This window comes from Chiloscyllium plagiosum, unplaced genomic scaffold, assembly GCF_037043375.1.
Source record: "Chiloscyllium plagiosum isolate Xiang-an unplaced genomic scaffold, Cpla_swu_hap1 HiC_scaffold_2, whole genome shotgun sequence".
Classification (NCBI taxonomy): domain Eukaryota; kingdom Metazoa; phylum Chordata; class Chondrichthyes; order Orectolobiformes; family Hemiscylliidae; genus Chiloscyllium; species Chiloscyllium plagiosum.
In genome coordinates, this window is record NW_028270140.1 from 53176770 (window position 1) to 53192578 (window position 15809).

Below are 15809 nucleotides of genomic sequence, written 5' to 3' on the forward strand. Positions count from 1 at the left end.
CAGCACTCCTGAAATTTTGAAAAGTAAAATCACAAGCAGGGTTCTCAATATATTGGAAACCAGCAATTTATCCTTCAAGTTGTGCCAGACAGAGGTTTTGTTAAAGGTTTAAAAAATGTTCACAACTCATTATCTTACCAGATACTACCTGGCTTACTATATAAACACATCCCACCACACAAATGCTCAACTCCAAAATAATATCTACACTTGCAGTTCAGCCACTACTTCAGCAGCTTACATTTTTATTAGATTAGATTAGTGACAGTGTGGAAACAGGCGCTTTGGCCCAACAAGTCCACACCGACCCTCCGAAGAGCAACGCACCCAGACCCATTTCCCTACATTTACCCCTTCACCTAACACTGCGGGCAATTTAGCGTGGCCAATTCACCTAACCTGCAGATTTTTGGACTGTGGGAGGAAACCGGAGCACCCAGAGGAAACCCACGCTGACATGGTGAGAATGTGCAAACTCCACACAGACAGTTGCCCAAGGCAGGGATTGAACCCGGGTCTCTGGCGCTGTGAGGCAGCAGTGCTAACCACTGTGCCACCACTAATGACACAACAATGACAAAAAATTATTGTTTTATCACAATTTCAATCGGCTCCATTTCCCAATTTCTATAACCTTTTCAACTTTATCTGTGACTTGTCTGATGTTCAGCTCGGGTACCTTTGATTATGTTCATTGGGAAATTATTCGGATGAAAACTAACTGTTCCAGTCAGAAAATACATATATTTTGAGAATTTGAAAAGTAAGTAACCGAAGAGTTAGATGAGTAAAGATGATTGCATTGCTGAAAATGCTGCACAAGCTTAAAATAGACTATTTGGTTCCAATATTGAACTTTCATTGATTCAATTGACATGGAAACTGAATCCAGTTTGAATTCATGTAAGTTAGTCTTTGCAAAGACCCTTGTACCTAGGTGCTAGCAATGTGAAGCTTTCATGAATGCTATCAGCTGAAGAGTATATTGTCTTATGTTTTAATAAGTACTGGCAATGATAATTCATTTACCAGCTACACATTGAAAAGAAAATGAAAAGCCCTATGTTTTTTTCCAAGACATGATGGTGAATGGCTTGGAGATGAACTTGCAGCTACTGGTGTTCCCAGGTATCTGCTTTCCTTGTCCCTGTGAGTCTGGAAGCTGCTGTGATTACAGTGCAACCTCTAGATGATAAACACTGCATATCAGCGATGAAGGGAGTGAACATGTAAGGCATTAGTTAGGGTGTCAATCAAGCAGGCTGCTTAGTCCTGGATAGTATTGAGCTTCTTGGCTGATGTTGCAGCTGCCCTCACCATGAAGAATAGTGAGTATTCCTTTTGCATTCCTAACTTGTGGCTTGTAGATTGAGGTCAGGTTTTGTGGAGTCAGGAGATAAGTTACTCACTGCAGTATTCTAAACTGCTGATCTGTTCGTGTAGCCACTGTTTAGCCATTTATATTGCTAATCGGTTCCATTTGTGGACAATGGTAACTCCCAAGACGCAGATTTGTTGGATTCAGTGGTGGAAATGCCATCGAGAGTACTAATATCTGGATTATTCCCAGTGCTACGAGCTAGTGAGGGCAGGAATAGGAGGATAGAGCAGATGAATGTATGGCTGAGGAGCTGGTGTATGGGAGAAGGATTCACATTTTTGGATCATTGGAATCTCTTTTGGGGTAGAAGTGACCTGTACAAGAAGGATGGATTGCACCTAAATTGGAAGGCGACTAATATACTGGCAGGGAAATTTGCAAGAGCTGCTCGGGAGGATTTAAACTAATAAGGTGTGGGGGGGGGGAGGGGGGACCCAGGGAGATAGTGAGGAAAGAGATCAAGTTGAGACTGGTACAGTTGAGAACAGAAGAGAGTCAAACAGTCAGGGCAGGCAGGGACAAGGTAGGACTAATAAATTAAATGGCACTTATTTCAATGCAAGGGGCCTAACAGGAAAGGCAGATGAAGTCAGAGCATGGTTAGGAACATGGGACTGGGATATCATAGCAATTACAGAAACATGGCTCAGGGATGGGCAGGAATGGCAGCTTCATGTTCCAGGATACAAACGCAACAGGGAGGGTAGAAAGGGAGGCAAGAGAGGAGGGGGAGTGGCATTTTTGATAAGGGTTAGTATTACAGCTGTGCTGAGGGAGGATATTCCCGGAAATACATGCAGGGAAGTTATTTGGGTGGAACTGAGAAATAAGAAAGGGATGATCACCTTACTGGGAATGTATTATATAACCCCTAATAGTCAGAGGGCAATTGAGAAACAAACTTGTAGGGGATCTCAGCTATCTGTAAGAATAATAGGGTAGTTATGGTGGGGGTTTTTACTTTCCAAACATAGACTGGGACTGCCATAGTGTTAAAGGTTTAAATGGAGAGGAATTTGTTAAGTGTGTACAAGACAATTTTCTGATTCAGTATGTGGATGTACCTACGAGAGAAGATGCAAAACTTGACCTACTCTTGGGAAATAAGGCAGGGTAGGTGACTGAGGTGTCAATGGGGGAGCACTTTGGGGCCAGTGACCATAATTCTATTAGATTTAAAATAGTGATGGAAAAGGATAGACCAGATCTAAAACTTGAAGTTCTAAATTGTAGAAAGGTCAATTTTGATGGTACTAGGCAATAACTTTTGAAAGCTGATTGGGTCAGATGTTCGCAGGAAAGGGACAGCTGGAAAATGGGAAGCCTTCAGAAATGAGATAACGAGAATCCAGAGAAAGTATATTCCTGTCAGGGTGAAAGGAAAGGCTGGTAGGTATAGGGAATGCTGGATGACTAAAGAAATTGAGGGTTTGGTTAAGAAAAAGAAGGAAGCATATGAAAGGTATAGACAGGATAGATCAAGTTAATTCTTAGAAGAGTTTAAAGGAAGTAGGAGTATACTTAACAGGAAAATCAGGAGGCAAAAATGGGACATGAGACAGCTTTGGCAAACAGAGTTAAGGAGAATCCAAAGGGCTTTTAAAAATACATTAAGGACAAAAGGGTAACTAGGGAGAGAATAGGGCCCCTCAAAGATCAGCAAGGCGGCCTTTGTGTGGAGCCGCAGAAAATGGGGGAGATACTAAATTAGTATTTTGCATCAGTGTTTACTCTGGAAAAGGATATGGAAGATATAGACTGTAGGGAAATAGATGGTGACATCTGGCAAAATGTCCAGATTACAGAGGAGGAAGTGCTGGATGTCTTGTAATGGGTAATGGTGGATAAATCTCCAGGACCTGATCAGGTGTACCCGAGAACTCTGTGGGAAGCTAGAGAAGTGATTGCTGGGCCTCTTGCTGAGATATTTGCATCATCGCTAGTCGCAGGTGAGGTGCCGGACTTATACACTTAATGGTAAGGTCCTAGGGAGTATTGCTGAACAAATAGACCTTGGAGTGCAGGTTCATAGCTCATTGAAAGTGGAGTCACAGGTAAATAGGATAGTGAAGAAGGCATTTGGTATGCTTTCTTTTATTGGTCAGAGTATTGAGTACAGGAGTTGGGATGTCATGTTGCGGCTATACAGGACATTGGTTAGGCCACTATTGGAATATTGCGTGCAATTCTGGTCGCCTTCCTATCGGAAAGATGTTGTGAAACTTGAGAGGGTTCAGAAAAGATTTACAAGGATGTTGCCAGGGTTGGAGGATTTGAGCTATAGGGAGAGGCTGAACAAGCTGGGGTTGTTTTCCCTGGAGCGTCAGAAGCTGAAGGGTGACCTTATAGAGGTTTACAAAATTATGAGGGGCATGGATAGGATAAATAGGCAAAGTCTTTTCCATGGAGTTGGAGAGTCTGAAATTAGAGGGCATAGGTTTTGGGTGAGAGGGGTAAGATATAAAAGAGACCTAACGGGCAACCTTTTCACAGAGTGTGGTACAGATATGGAATGAGCTGCCAGAGGAAGTGGTGGAGGCTGGTACAATTGCAACATTTAGAAGGCATTTGGATGGGTATATGTATAGGAAGGATTTGAAGGAATATGGCTGGGTGCTGGCAGATGGGACTAGATTGGGTTAGGATATCTGGTTGGCATGGACGGGTTGGACTGAAGGATCTGTTTCCATGCTGTACATCTCTATGACTCTATGACTCTATAACTGAAGATGATCAGGCATGGGACATGTCCTGGAGTTGAGATACTTGGTCTTGAACAACCATGACAATATTCCTATGTGCCAGGCATGACTCTAACCAGTGGAGAGACTTCCCCTGATTTACACTGACTTCAATTTTGCTGGGGTTCCTTGATGCCACACTTGGTAAAATGCTGCTTCGGTGTCAAGGGGAGTCACTCTCACCTCAACTCCAGACTTTAATTATTTTGATCTTGTTCATAACGAAGCTTTAATTAAGTCAGGAGTTAAGTGGTCATGCCTGAGCACAGGGTGAGCATCAGTGGGTTCGTTATTGTTCAACATTTGTTCGCCCTGTTGATGACATCATCTTTCACTTGCTGATGACTGACTGTGGATTGATTGTGCTGTATTTGGTCCAATTGGATAAGTCCTAGTTTTCCTGCATAGGATATACCTCGGCAGTTTTTTGCTTTTTTTAGTAAATGCCGGTGTTCTAATTATAATGCAACAGCTAGCCTCGGGGTATGGATAGTTCTGTCAAGCTTTTAGTACTTGACAGAATGTTGTCAGCGCCAACAGGCTTTGTGGTACCCAGTGCCTCCAGCTGTTTCTTGTTGCCTCATGGAATGAATAGTATTGCCTGAAAATTGGTATCTGTGACTATGGGCACCTGAGGAGAAGGCCATATTGGATAGTGTATTTCAGACCTTTGGCTGAGTAAGGTTGCAAATGCCTCAGTCTTATTTCTTTACATTAATCCAATAAAGACATTAGAAAAAGATATGCTGGACTCGCTCATCATTAAAGGTGGGGATGACTGTGCACTCCTTCCTCCGGTGAGTTGTTTAATTGTTTATCACCATGCATGACTGGATGTGGCAGCCTGGAGATCTTAGAACTGATCCATTGATTATGGGATCACTTAGCCCTGTATATTTCATGCTGCTTTTGCTATTCAAAATACATATAGTCCTGTGTTGTCAGGTCACTGGTGTGACACCTCACTTTTAGGTACATTTGCTTCTGCTCTTAGCATGCTTGTACTTTTAATTGCACACAGTTGATCCCCTGGCATGATGCTCATGGTAGGGTGGGAGATATGCTGAGCAATGAGGTTACAGATTGTGGCTGATATCACACAGCGCCTCATGGGTGCTAGATCTGTTCAAAATCTATCCCTTGTTAGGTCCATGCCCCCCACCAACTGACCCTCCACTCCTGGCACCTTCCCTTGCCACCGCAAGAGGTGTGAAACCTGCGCCCACACCTCCCCCAACACCTCTATCCAAAGCCCCAAAGGATCCTTCCACATCCAGCAGAAATTGTCCTGCACATCCAAACACCTCATCTACTGTGATCATTGCTCTCAATGTGGTCTCTTCAACATTGAATAAACAGGATGCCAACTTGTGGAACTTTTCAGGGAACATCTCTGGGACCCACGCACCAAACATCCTCGCCACCCGATGGCAACCACATCAACGCCTCCTCCCACTGCGCCAAGAACATCCTGGGCTTTCTCCACCGGCAAATCCAAGCCATTTAACGTTTGGAGGAACACCGCCTCATCTTCCACTTTGGACAATCCAACTGCATGGCATCAACATCGATTTCACCAGTTTCCTCATCTTCCCTCCCTCCACCTCATTCCAAATTCAACCGTCCAACTTGGCACCGCCCACTTGAACTGTCCTACCTGTCCATCTTCCTTCCCACCTATCTGCTCCAACCTCCCCTCTGACGTATCACTATCACTCCACCCCACCTCCATCTTCCCTACACCTTCTCAGCTACCTTCCCCCCAGCCCCACTCTCACTCTCCTATTTATCACTCAGCCCCCTCCCCCTCCCACATTCCTGTTGATGGGCTCATGCTCAAAATGCGATTCTCCTGCTCCTCAGATGATGTTTGACCTGCTGTGCTTTTCCAGCACCACACCTTTTAAGTCTATCCCATTTAGCAAGGTGATAGCACATGCAAGACAGTGTACTGCATCGTTATTGCAAAGATGGGACTTATTCTTTATTAGAACTGAGTAGTGGCCACACTTACTGACACGATCATGGACAGATGTGATTTGGGGATGCTGGTGTTGGACTGGCATGTACAAAGTTAAAAATTACACATTTTTAAACTGGTGTTATGTGTTTTTTAACTATGGGCAGATGTGTCTGCCACAAGTAAGTTGATGAGGATGAGGTTAAGTACATTATTCCCTCTTGTTGGTTCCTTCATCATCTGCCTCAGACCTAGTTCAGTAGCAATATCCTTTAGGGCTTTATAAGTTTGGTCAGTAGTGGAGTTTTCGAGAGACTTTTTTATGATGCACTTAATTGTTTCCCTATTTTCTATGCCTTACCAGCCTCAGTGCTTCTTCCAATTGGTGTTCAATATGGAGCAGTACTGTTTCATCAATTGGGTAGTAGTTGATAATTAGTAGGAAGTTGCCCATGTTGGACCTGATGTCATGAGACTTAATGGAGTGCCGAGGCAATCTTGAGCACTCTAAGAGTCGGTTGCTCCTGATTGTCTACCATTGTGTTACCACCTCTGCTGGGTTTGCATGATAATGGGACAAGATATATCCAGAGAAAGTTATGGTATAGTTGAGGACATTATGTTAAGGTATGATTGTATGAGTATGACTATATCATTCTGGTGCTTGACTAGTCTGTGAAACAACTCTCCCAATATTGCCACAAGTCTCAGATGTTAGGAGGGAAGACTTTGCAGGTTTGACAGGGGTGGGTTTGCTCTCATTAATTCCACTGTCTTGGTCAATGCTGGATGGTTCACCAAATTTCATTCCTTACTTTAGACGTTGTGGTGTTTTGATACAACTAAGTGGCCTGTAAGGCCATTAAAAAATGGTTAAGAGTTAACCATATCGTAAAGGGCCTAGAATCATGCAGGTAAGAGGTGAGGGAAGGAACAGTAGATTTTCTTCCCTGAAAGACTTTAGTGAAATCGTTAAGTATTTACGAGAACCAACAGCTGTTCCATGTTTGCTATTAAACTAATTCCAGTTTTATTAAATGAGTTCAATTTTTTCCATCTCCCATAGTAATATTTGAACCCATGTCCTCAGAGCATTGATCTGTATCTTTGTATTCTTAGTCTAAATTGTCCCGTAGTCTCCAGTAATGCGCAGTCTAGGTGCGTTAGCCATGGTAAATGCAGAGCTACAACGATAGGGTCGGATAGTCTTTGGAGGGTTGACTCAATGAGCCAAATGACCTCTTTTCACACTTTAGGGATTCTATGATTCTAGTCCAATGGCATTATCAGTGTGCTATTGCTACGTCAGCAGGACAAATTGTGAGTTAATTCCTGAGTTAAAAATGTTTCTACCATGTGGCAAAGAATTCACGAAGGCTCCTCCAACAATACCTTCCAAACACATGATCTCTTATCAGATCGAAAGACACAGGCAGCAGAAGCATAGAAACACCAAAACCCGCAAGGTCCACTCCAAACCTCACATTACCCTGTCTTGGAATTTTAGGATTGTTCCTTAGTTGTCAATGGGTTGAAAGCCTGGATGACCCTCCCTAGGAACACTATGCATGCCTTTACACCCTGATGGACTGCAGCAGATCACCATCATCTTCTTAAGGGCAAGTTAGGGATAGACAAGCAATGTCAATATGAATTTTAAAAAGTCCCTTCCTTGGCTTTGCTATTCAGCAAGGCAACATTTTTTGCATCAAGATAAGCATTCAAAACTGAATGTGCTAATGTGTTATTTCTTAATACTTATTCATACCTGGTTTCTGTAAAAGGTGAACTTCATGGAGTGCTCTGAGGTGATACAGCCTTCATAGACTTCTCTGAAGTGATGCAGCCTTGATTTGATATCCCAGTCAAATTCTCTTTGTTGCCACAATTTTGTCAGCAGCTGATTTCTTTTTCATGGTTTTCACATCTCTGCTCATCAGTTGCAATTATGGTTTTGTTTTCCAATTTTGGATTTCTTAAATCCTAATGCATTGCTGTCTCTTGATTTTTAAGTACTAAAAATAAAACTATCGAGAGGTGCACATTCCCTGACTTGTCCCATCATCACAGAAAAAAAGCCCTAACTTGTGTCAGTTATCCAAATCCAATCTTGAGAATTGTGTTTACTGAGTTATTTTCATAATCATTTCAGATTACTAACAATCAATTATCATTTCGAAGTTAATCTAAAGATTGTTATGAATCTTGCCTGCTGTTCTGATTTATTTCTAACATTCAACCTGTGGCACAATCCTGCTTAGCTTGTCTGTTCATGCACTCTTATTACTCAGTTGCAGAGATGGACACAGTCTAATCAAGCTGTTTGTAAGATGCACAAATAGTTTGTTAGCATCGACAGTTAAAAAAAAAACATATATTCTGGTGAGAAAATCAAGAATAAGGGAGTAAAATCAATACTCCCTGTAATTTGCACAACAATCTGAATTTTCCTAAGTGGGTCACACACAAATCAGTTTTGTTACATCTCCTTTTGCACAGCTGTATGCAAAAAAAGGGCTTTAATAAGACACCAGTGTATCTCCTAGAGGATACTTTAGAGGAATCTTCCAAATCAAATTTTTGAGGTAAGAGCAAACCCCAGTTACCTGCTGCTCCTGAGCCACATATGGATCTTTAGCACTTCATTTGAATCACTCTAATATGAAAACAATCTTTAAAAAAATGAAGGAGAATTAAGCACTATGCTTTTATTGTCAGGGTTAAAAGTTCAGCTTCCTACTGCAGTTTGAATGATTATTTTAATGAAAAAAACATTGATTCCATCTGAAGCTTCTCAATTATCATTGCAACACTATGGTGATGGATAATAATTTTGGTTCAAGAACTAAGTTTCATCTTTGTGATGAAGGTTGTTTCAACTATAGCTAAAATAATAAATTACATTAAATTCTTGTTAGAAGCTTTTCAAATTACAGAATCTTAATTTTATGTACCTTAAGTTAGAGCTTATATGAAAGATCACTTTATGAACAAATCTACAGCAAAAATAGTCAAAAAACATGAAAATTCACAGTTTTGATTTTCTTCTCTTACTACACAGTCAGTTTTATTTATTATTTATGCAAATTATGCTTTTTATCAGTGATTCTTGGTGATTTGCCATATATTTAGTTTACAAATGACAAATTTTCATCTACATCTCCCAAAAGATTTTGTTTTAGGCATTTTTTTTAAAAAGATTCTTCAGGTTAATAAGAGATTGCTAAATCTTGGGGAAGAGCATCAAGGGCTTGGGAGCAAAAGTAGAAAAATGGAATTCAGGAATAATTAGCTATGATCAAGCTGAACCCAAGAGACTCTTTTTATTTAATGTTTAACTACAACACACTTTCCTTTATATAGCTCTTTAAACACAGGAAAATGTCACTTCATAAAAATAAATACTGAACATAATTTGACTGAGCTAAGAAAGGAGACATTAAGATAAGCAAAAGCATGGTTCATCATAGAATCCCTACAGTGTGGAAACAGGCCGTTTGGTCCAATAAGTCCACACCGACCCTAGGAAGAGTAACCCACTCAAACCCATTCTCCATCCTATATTTACCTCTGACTAATGCACCTAATCTAGGCATCCTTGAGCACTAAGGGCAATTTAGCACGGCCAATTCACCTAAGGTGCACATCTTTGGACTGTGGAAGGAAATCCAAGCAGATACAGGGAGAATGTGCAAACTCCACATAGACAGTCGCTTGAAGGCAGAATTGAACCTGGGTCCCTGGTGCTGTGAAGCAGCAGTGCTAACCACTTAGCCACCATGCCACCCTCTGGTTCAAAATGTCAGGTTTAGAAAAGAGGCAGATAAAAAGATGCAGAGACATTTAGGGAGTCAATTCTAAGCCTTAAAACCGAGGTGACTGAGCATATGATCTGCTAGCAGTAAAGTGAAGAAAATCAAGAATTTGTAAGAGGCCAGAATTGAGGGAGTTCTAAGATCTCAAGGAAGGTGTCTGGAAGTTCAAATGTTTCTGAATGTATATAATAAATTACTCATATCCTGCCCCTTGTTTTTCAGTTGGTAGGTGTTTGAATCTGACAAGGAAATTATTTTTTAAAATCCAGTCAAGAAGGAAGGTAATGTTGGTTAATTTTTCATTAATAAGGTTAGTGCCATGTTCTTATGTCCTTCAATGACCAGAAATATCAGTGATCAATCCTACTATCTCACTATTTTATTTAAATGAATCCTTCGGTTGGAATTCATCCACAGTAGCTCATTTGGCCCCTACAACCTGTTGCACCAATCAACCAATCAAGACTGATCTACTCCGGCCTCAACTCCCATTTCCTGTCTGATTTCTGATACTTTTGGTCAAACGTCTACCTGCCTCTGTCTTTAAATTATTCAATGGCCTTGTCCTCACTGCGACATGGAGAAGAGAGGTCTAGAGACTCATTCCTATCTGACAGAGAAGAAGAAAATTCTCTTGCTCTCCATTGATTTCCATCTTAAATGAAAGACAACTTATTTTCAAATTGCATCCTCTACTCTAGTATCTCCTGCAGTGGGAGACAATCTTTCAACATTCAACCTGTTAAATCTCCTCAGGACTTTATACATTTTGATAATATCTCCTCTCATTTTTCTAAACTCCAATGGATATCGGCCCAAACTGTTTTCAGAACACAGCTATGAGTCAGTTGAGTGAGCTTATTTTGAACTGCTTACATATTATATATTTATTTATCTTAATGAAGACCCTTGAGGACTATAAATCAAGCAGAATGAACTTAAATAAGAAATTAGGAGGGTTAGAACAAGCCATGAAGTGTCCTTGGCAAGTAAGATTAAGGACAATCTCAAAGTATTTTATAAGAATATCAGGAGCAAGAGAGTAGTAGGGGAATGATAGGTCCACTTAAGGACAAAGGATAACATGTATACATGGGACCAGAGGAAGTGAGTGAGGTCCTTAATGAGAGTCAAAGAGATGTATAGCACAAAAACAGACCCTTTGGTCCAACTCATCCATACTGACTAGAGAACCCAACCTAATCTAGTCCCACCTGCCAGCACCCGGCTCCTATCCTTCCAAACCCTTCCAGTTCATATACCCATCCAGATGCCTTTTAAATGTTGCAATTGTACTAGCTTCCACCACTTCCTCTGGCAGCTCATTCCATACACGTACCACCCTCTGTGTGAAAAAGTTGCTTCTTAGATCTCTTTTATATCTTTCCCCTCTCACCTTAAACCTATGCCCTCCAGTTCTGGACTCCCCCACCCCAGGGAAAAGACTTTGTCTATTTATCCAATCCATGCCCCTCATGACTTTATAAACCTTGATAAAGTCACCCCTCAGAGACGCTCCAGAGAAAACAGCCCCAGCCTATTCAACCTTTCCTTATAGCTCAAATCCTCCAACCCTGGCAACTTCCTTGTAAATCCTTTCTGAACCCTTTCAAGTTTGACAACATCTTTCCGATAGGAAGGAGACCAGAATTGCACGCAATAATCCAACAGTGGCCTAACCAATGTCCTGTGCAACCGCAACTTGACCTCCCAACTCCTGTACTCAATACGCAGACCAATAAAAGAAAGCATACTAAATGCCTTCTTCACTACCTATCTGTCTGTGGTTCTACTTTCAAGGATCTATGAACCTGCACTCGAAGGTCTATTTGTTTGCAATGCTCCCTAGGACCTTACCAATAAGCGTATAAGTCCTGCTAAGATTTGCTTTCCCAAAGTGCAGTACTTCGCATTTATCTAAATCAAAGTCCATCTGCCAATCCTCGGCTCATTGGCCCACCTGATCAAGATCCCATTATAATCTGAGGTAACCTTCTTCGCTGTCCACTACACCTCCAATTTTGCACTTTGCAAAGGACATGGATGATGGAAAGATTAAGGAAGGATATGTTGAAATCAAGAAAGACGAGGTGTTAGGAGGCTTGCAAACATTAAAACTGATAAGTTCCCAGGACCCGGTGGAAATTATTTCAGGATACTGAAGGAGGCAAGGGATGAGATTGCTGGGGACTTGATCTTTATATCCTTTTCAGTTGCAGGCAAGGTCCCAGAAGACTGGAGAATAGCCAATGTTGTTCTTTTGTTTAAGAAGGACAACAAGGATAATCCAGAACATTATAGGCTTGTGAGTCTTACATCAGTGTTTGGGAAATTATTGACCAGATTTGACCACATTTGGAGAAGAATTATTAGCGGCCGGCAGCACGACTTTATGGCTTTATCACAAAACTGTTTTTTTTGTGGAAACAACAAAGAAGGTTAACGATGGTGCTATAATGAATGTTGTCTATGTGGACTTCACTAAAGCATTTGCCAAGCGCCCTCATGGTAGGCCGGTCCAGAGGTATAAGTCACATGGGATCCATGGTGAGTTTACAAGTTCGATACAAATTGCCTTGGTCATTGAAGACAGGGCTATGGGAGGTTGTTTTTCTGACTGGAAATCTGAGACCAGTGGTACTCTGCAGGGATCAGTGCTGAGGCCTCTGTTTTTGCAATTATATGTATAAATAATATGGATGAAAATGTAGATGGTCTGATTAGTATGTTTGCAGAAGACATGCACATTTGTGGAGATGTAGATACCGAAGAAGGTTGTCAACGGATATAGTAGAGTATAGACAAGTTGGAAACTTGGGCAGAGAAATAGCAGATGGAGTTTAATCCAGACAAGTGTGAGGTGATATATTTAGGGAAGTCAAATGCAAGAGGAAAACATGCAGTAAATGGCAAGACTCTTGGAAGTATTGATATATTAGGGGTATTGAGCTTGAGTGTAAGTCCCTAGCTCCCTGAAAGTGGCTGGGTGGGATGCTCTTTGGAAGGTCAGTGTGGACTTCTTGGGTCGAATGGGCTGTTTCCACATTGCAGGGATTCTATGTAACTACTAGGAGGCACAGCTTTAAGGTGAAAGTTTAAAGGTGAAGAATGTGCTTTACACAGAGGGTGATTGGTGCCTGGAAAACACTGCCAGGCGAAGTGATAGAAGCATTTAGGTTAACAGCACCACCAAACCATCATCTCCCAGACCGTCCATAACCTCATCACCTCGGGGGATCTCCCATCCACCGCCTCCAACCTCATAGTCCCACAACCCCGCACTGCCCGCTTCTACCTCCTGCCCAAAATCCACAAACCTGACTGCCCCGGCCGACCCATTGTCTCCGCCTGCTCCTGCCCCACCGAACTCATCTCCACATACCTTGACACCATCCTGTCCCCCTTAGTCCAAGAACTCCCCACCTACGTTCGGGACACCACCCATGCCCTCCACCTGCTCCATGATTTTCGCTTCCCCGGTCCCCAACGCCTTATTTTCACCATGGACATCCAGTCCCTGTACACCTCCATCCCCCATCATGAAGGACTCAAAGCCCTCCGCTTCTTCCTTTCCCGCCGTACCGACCAGTACCCTTCCACTGACACCCTCCTTCGACTGACTGAACTGGTCCTCACCCTGAACAACTTCTCTTTCCAATCCTCCCACTTCCTCCAAACAAAAGGAGTAGCCATGGGCACCTGCATGGGCCCCAGCTATGCCTGCCTCTTCGTAGGATATGTGGAACAGTCCATCTTCCGCAACTACACTGGCCCCAACCCCCACCTTTTCCTCCGCTACATCGATGACTGTATCGGCGCCGCCTCGTGCTCCCACGAGGAGGTTGAACAGTTCATCCACTTCACCAACACCTTCCACCCTGACCTCAAATTCACCTGGACAGTCTCAGATTCCTCCCTCCCCTTCCTCGACCTTTCTATTTCTATCTCAGGCGACCGAATCAACACGGACATCTACTACAAACCGACCGACTCCCACAGCTACCTGGACTACACCTCCTCCCACCCTGCCCCCTGTAAAAACGCCATCCCATTCTCCCAATTCCTTCGACTCCGCCGCATCTGCTCCCAGGAGGACCAGTTCCAAAAACGCACAACCCAGATGGCCTCCTTCTTCAAGGACCGCAATTTCCCCCCTGACGTGGTCGACGATGCCCTCCACCGCATCTCTTCCACTTCCCGCTCCTCCGCCCTTGAGCCCCGCCCCTCCAACCACCACCAGGACAGAACCCCACTGGTCCTCACCTACCACCCACCAATCTCCATGTACAGCGCATCATCCGCCGTCATTTCCGCCACCTCTAAACGAACCCCACCACCAAGGATATATTTCCCTCCCCTCCCCTATCAGCATTCCGTAAAGACCACTCCCTCCATGACTCCCTCGTCAGATCCACACCCCCCACCAACCCAACCTCCACTCCTGGCAACTTCCCCTGCAACCGCAGGAGGTGCAAGACTTGCGCCCACACCTCCCCCCTCACTTCCCTCCAAGGCCCCAAAGGAAACTTCCATATCCGCCACAGATTCACCTGCACCTCCACACACATCATCTATTGCATCCTCTGCACCCGATGTGGCCTCTTCTATATTGGGGAGACAGGCCGGCTACTTGCGGACCGTTTCAGAGAACACCTCTGGGACACCCGGACCAACCAACCCAACCACCCTGTGGCTCAACATTTCAACTCCCCCTCCCACTCCACCAAGGATATGCAGGTCTTTGGACTCCTCCATCGCCAGACCACAACAAAACGACGGTTGGAGGAAGAGCGCCTCATCTTCCGCCTAGGAACCCTCCAACCACAAGGGATGAACTCGGATTTCACCAGTTTCCTCATTTCCCCTCCCCCCACCTTGTCTCAGTCAAATCCATCGAATTCAGCACCGCCTTCCTAACCTGCAATCTTCTTCCTGACCTCTCCGCCCCCACCCCAGTCTGACCTATCACCCTCACCTTGACCTCTTTCCATCTATCACATTTCCGACGCCCCTCCCCCAAGTCCCTCCTCCCTACCTTTTATCATAGCCTGCTGGACAAACTTTCCTCATTCCTGAAGAAGGGCTTATGCCCGAAACGTCGATTCTCCTGTTCCCTGGATGCTGCCTGACCTGCTGCGCTTTTCCAGCAACACATTTTCAGCTCTGATCTCCAGCATCTGCAGACCTCACTTTCTCCTTTAGATAAATTTAGACAGACACAAGAACAGGCAGGGAATAGAGAGATATAGACCATGTGCAGGCCAATGGGGTTAGTTTAGAAAGGTATCATAGTCGGCACAAACATGGTGGGCCAAAGAATCTGGTCCTGTGCTATACTGTTCTATATACTTAATTAAATGAGGAGGCCAAACTGTACATGCTACCAGGGCTTGGATTAGCACCTGGGAGTATGATGTTACTGCTATTACTGAGCAGGAAGGGCATGATTGGCAACTAAGTATCCCAGGATATCGATGTTTCAAGAGGGATAGAGAGGGGGTTAAAAGGGGTATAGGAACTACATTATTGGTGGAAGAAGATATCACAGCTCTGCAGAAGGAGGGCACTATGGAAGATTTGAGCAATGTAGGCAGAACTCAGAAATAGGAAGGGTGCAGAAACAATGTTGGGATTGAACTATAGGCCTCTCAACAGCAAATGTGAGATGGAGGTACAAATACGTAGAGAGATCATAGAAAGATGTAGGTGCAACAGGGTGGTGGTGATAGATTTTAGTTTTCCCAACATTGACTGGGATTCACTTAGTGTTAGAGGTCTGGATGGAGCAGAATTTGTAAGGACCATCCAGGAGGGTTTTGTAGAGCAGTATGCAAATAGCCCAACTCACGAAGGTGCCACACTGGACCTAGTGTTGGGGAATGAGCCCGGCCAGGTTGTTGAAGTATCAGTAA